The sequence below is a fragment of the Pinus tabuliformis genome, chromosome J (genome assembly GCF_031772625.1).
Source record: "Pinus tabuliformis cultivar Carrire ecotype Pingquan chromosome J, CPIR1, whole genome shotgun sequence".
NCBI lineage: Eukaryota > Viridiplantae > Streptophyta > Pinopsida > Pinales > Pinaceae > Pinus > Pinus tabuliformis.
The window spans coordinates 929,950,604-929,956,241 of NC_142295.1; positions in this window are offsets into that span (position 1 = coordinate 929,950,604).

The window sequence follows — 5,638 nt, forward strand, 5'->3', positions numbered from 1 at the left end:
CTCTGCATCAATTCTTCTTCCAGTAGGCCAGACAAGAGTTTGATTCCAACAAATCTTTATTCCAAAGTTCAATATTACAACAGAGTCTCAGAAATCTACACATACCCAACCCCTTCAAAACTCTGGTGAAGGGGTTATTTATACAACAAAATATGTACAACAGGTATCTCATCAAAGCTGTGAGATGATATCTAAGTTTAACCTAAAATAATTTACAAGAGAAGATAGAAACGACTTGAGAAAGATAATTGATGTTTTGCTAGAGGCAGGCCTTTAGGGTTCGGCTTGCAGCTGTCCTATAGTAGCTCTTGCGCCGATTGTTTCTATTAACTGTTCTTTAACTTCTGATCTGCTTCTCTTAGTCGGCTCCGACATTCATTAATTCTGATTTGATTTGCCTTTAATTCTGCACTGATACACTTTGACTTGTGATCTGATACACTTTAATGCTTGAATTGATACTCTTTATCGTTGATCTGACCCCCGTTCACCGCTTTTCTGGCAGAAACAAGACTGCAACATGTCTTCTCACCGCCTTTCCTCTGCAATTCATGTTTCTGAAGGTTTCCACTGGCCGAAGTAACAAAATATCCATGTTTCTCTCTTCTGCGAGCTTGGGAATCACTCTTTTTTATTTCAACTGTGTTTAACGAGGAGGGAACTGTACTGTGCAGGTTGAATGGTTGGTCGCAGAGTTGGCGCTGGAGCTTTTCTGGTCGGGAGGCGATCGAAACTGATCTGAGTTGGTTTTAAGCTTAGAGCGCGCGGGGTGCTGTTTTGCAAAAAACATAACAAAATGACCCTTTTTCCCTTTTTATTGAACAAAAATGATTTTGGCGGGAAAATTTGATTTGAAGGACAAATGACGTCAGCATGACGTTAACGGGGGGTACAGAACAAATGATGTGGCGGTGACGTCAGAAAAGGACAGATGATGTCAGCAGGGGGGAGGGTGGTAAGTGGTTTTCCCCACACCGTCTTTGGGCTTGGGCGGTTTCGGATGGAGGGGTAGTAAACACGCCGGGAGAGTGATGCGTGGCAAAGGTATGGCGCCAAAACTACCGTTTCCCCGTGGTTTAACATTCGACAACAAGGGGGTTTGCGAAATGGTTAAGGACCGTTGGATGTGGAGGTCCAGATCAGACGATGGGCGCTCATGGAAAGCGGCGGAGCTTTAAGGCGCGGGATCGACACAATGAATTAAAGTTTTTTATGCATCGGGGCTATTACAATTGGTTCGCGAGGTTTGGTTAGGTTATTAATTAACCAAAGGTTAATTAATCCCGAGGTTTTTGCGTGGGGAGGATTCTTAATGGGCTTTGAATAAACCGTTAATTCCCGATTTGTACAGTGTTATGGTTTAGTTAATGGGGGCGGGGTATATACAATAGCGGGGTTTTTTAATATAGTTATATAAAATACGGGATGGGAATGAATTATATGGGATTTAAATAATAAAAGTTAATTTGTTAATATGAAAAATGATTTAAAAATGAGCGCTAAGTTAAAAACTTTAGGCTTAGGGTAAAAAAAGGGGTTTATGTGATATTTGTACAAATTTCCTAAGTAAAATGGGATTTCTACTTAGGCAATGATGAAATGGAATGAGATGGATGGAAGGAGTTGTTTGGTGATATTTAAGCAGATCTTAACATCTTTTGGGGAGTTAGTGAATGGTTGGGGAGAAGTGTGAAGGGGAGTTAGTCATGAAATCTGCCTCGCTTAAGCTACTCCAAGAGTAATGTCTCCATAGTACTTTGTGATAGAAGTGTAAGTTAACACATTTTTAGGGACAAAACCTATCACAAGTCTCTTTCTGCAACAACCATCTACCTACCCTGCCTACTTTTCCTAACATTTTTTCCTTCTTTCACTTGGGTGCACTTGGACTAGGAAACCCTTTCAACTTTTCTTTTCTTTTGCATGGCAAGCCTACCTAAGTCTGCACTTATTTCTTCCAAGGGCTCATATTAAACTGTTGAGCTCCTTTGCTTCTCTACCTATCTACTTATCTGCCAAGATTAAATAGTTTGGACAGACTTTATTCTCTATCTCTAAAACAGGAAATTCAAACATGAACTGGCCAAGATTAAGTTGTTTGTCCATTCATCAATTGTGGCAAAAAGTTTCAACAAGTTGTACATGATGCTTTATTTTGCAAAAATGCAAAAGTAGTGGCTTTTTGGACTTGCACACTTTCCTGGTCTTTTTTATTTGGGGTTCATTTCTTTTCATTTTTTTCTTTTGACCATTTATTTTTTTTCACCCTTTGATTTTTCTTTTAGGGTATACCCTCTTTACATTTTTTAATTTTTTTGATTTTTTGATAATATGGAAACCTTTACAGCAAGGAAAGGTATGAACATATTACAGAGCTCAACCAGTCAATCATGAAATATGACACCTATAACTATAGGAGTATAATAGAACCCTTATGTCATAAATACCTTAATTAGTCCTAGCAAGAACCATTTATTGATTGATGACCCCCTACTTAGTATACATCATCTTGACGAGTTACTTCTAGAAAATGTCATTAAAGAGATTATATTCGTGCCAATGTGTTGAAAACATATTTACTGTTGGTAAGCATATTCTAAAAAATGTTTATATACTAGATTCTAAGTAATCACTTTCACTCGATTGAAAGTTTGACGTCCTTCTACAACATTAAAATATAACTAGTTTATGTGTGGGTAGACTTTATATTGTCATAGATTAACATACTTAATGAGAAATTATGATGATATGAGTACACCATCTTACCTTCATTATCATACATCATCCCTTTGCGATATAATAAATAAGATATCACACATATAATCGAGAGATGTAGACACCTCTCCTAGGGTTATGGACACTCGTTGGCAGTGGAGTAATGCATGTGGTATTAGGGTAAGACCTAGTGCATAAACATCCTTATTTAACACTAATTTATGTGATTGTATCTTCACATTATCCAAGAAGGGAATGTAGGTATCTTCGTCAGAGCTATGAATGCCCACTAGTAGTGGAGTAAGGCCTGTGACGTCCGAGTGGCTACACCATGGGTTATGGATGCTCTTTGGCAATATAGAAACACCAAGAATACAAACTTGAGGGTGCTCATATGAATCTTTACTTTACGTTCTCGGTTATTATATGTCTCTCTTAGAATTAATTATACCTTACATTCTAAACTCTTTATCAGTAAATGAATGTCCACAATAAACCACTTTGAGCCATGATTGAAAGCATTTGGAATTGACTTATGAAATCTAATCATTATCATTGATTACCTTGAGTAATGACCTAGTGGACTAAAAGGTAGGAAATAATATCTTTTATTTTACTAACAACTAGGTTGTTTGAGCTTATATACTTGGATCTTATGTGATTACTAACTACATCATACTTGCTATTGATTAAATAGGACATTAAGATGTGAATGATTTTGTTCATTTTTCTTGGATAACTTAAGGTTTGTTTCTTTATGCATTAGAATTTTTCCTTTATTTGTTTCTTTGCTGATAAGTGAATATTTTGAACCAAAAGGTTTCCTTTTTCTTGTAGCAATGAAAATTCAATGTTTTATTATCTTTCATTGATTAACATGTGTTACTAATCTTGGGTGCTTGTAGAAAGGATATATCCATCATCCATCACAATTATGAAGCTTTGCATGTAACAAATTATGAACAAGATGGATTTGTGACACATTATCTAGTTGTTGGTGGACATTTATGTATTCACATTAGTTATGAGTATCTACTACTATGGTAGATATATCATCAGTTACTAGTTGCAATCCACTATCAATGAAATTCACAGGGTATTAATGCATTTCAAAAAAATGTATTGTTCACAGTGATAGTTAGAGACTTGATCTTCAAATAAAAATAAACTCCATACCCAAATTTTGAAGGCACAAGGTTTGCAGTTCTTGCTAGCTCATAGGGAGGCACCATCCCTAATAGGAGCCAAATGTTGTAGCTCAAGTTGAATCTCCTTAAAAAAAAAATTCCTACCCCCCATATTTCAATGTATAGTGACTCGACCTTGGCAACCTAAATAAAATCTCCTTTACATTTATTAATAATCGTAATTACAATCTCTCTCTCTCTCTCTCTCTCTCTGAATCTTTCCATAACCATCCAATTGAACTCAAGTGTTTACATTCTCTCTTCTTGAGAGGTATTCTAGGGTTTCAAAATTTATGTCTATTGTTGATTTTATACTATTAAGCGAGAATTTCATATCTAATCAATGACCTATCATAAAGTTGTTGCAAGGCGTGTTGTTCTGATCCCTAAGCATTAACCCGATTTACTCATTATTTCTTCAACAAGTGCTGCATGCAGCCGGTAGTCCCTGCCGGGGTCTGCTACAACAACAATACAAATGCTTTCTGCAACATGCCGAATTCAATGTGTAATTGGTTAAAAAATTCAGGGGTTTGCCACAACAACAATACAAACGCTCTCTATCTATTTAAATCAGCTCAACACGTTGTGAAAACAGTCAACATGTCAGTATACTATTTAAAGACTTCTCGTTTCGACCAGCGAATTACTTCCACGGAAGGTGGCCAACTTTTAACATGAAAATTATTGTATAATACCGTTGGGATGCAGAAATATGTTGCTTCCTGTATTTGTATTTAGTACACGCATATTGCAACCTCTTGTTGTAGGAATCGCAAGCCGTGGGGATTAAGAGTGTGCGAAGAAAGGCTAAGTGTGGGTATGCAATACATTTTAGAGTGAGAAATTAATGAAAGAGACGTAAGTTTTTGTAACAGAAATTTTCCTTTCAGGTATATCTTGGGAATGTTAATGTCAATACTAGAACTGTTTTAATCATAAAAGTGAAAAGTAATCTAAAAAGGTTAAAAAAAAAATAGTTAATAGCAGCACAACCTCCAGTGCAAAACCTGCGGTTAAATATTCATAAATGTTATCAATATTTTTGTTATATGGAAAAGATTTGTTATATGGAAAAGAAGAGAGAATGTAGATGTTGATGTCCCTACATAGGCTTCTTTTGGTGATGCACGTACACAAAATGAGATCAATGTCTAATAATCTCAATCAAAGATATTAACATATATTCCTGTGCAATTATCGTTGGGAATTTGGGAATTAACTTTTCAGAATATTAAATGAACGCATATATAGATATAATTTTTGTTTCTCACTTTGCCTGGATTTTGTTATTTAAAAGTTAGGAATGTCAAAAGAATTTGCCTGGATTTTGTTATTTAAAAGTTAGGAATGTCAAAAGAATTTGTTATTTTAAGGTTAGGAATGTGAAATGAATTATATGTTTTATTTAAGTTATTATAAATAAATTTAGATATGAAGATAGAATTAAAAATAAAAAATATATTTCTTATAATGAATAAAACATATCACTTAGAATAGTCTCAAATAAATAAAGCCCAAATGTAATTCATAACGATTAAAATTTAAATTAATTATTATAAATCCTAATACCAATTTTAAATTGATTGGGTTTTTTTCTATTTTAAATATAGATAGAGAAAATGCCTTCACAATTTTTAAAGATTTAAAAAATGAAGAAGCATATTAACCTATGATAATCTGATTAGACAGTTCTGTGTTGGTTAAAGCTGATGTGGATCCCGCAGGTATGGTTC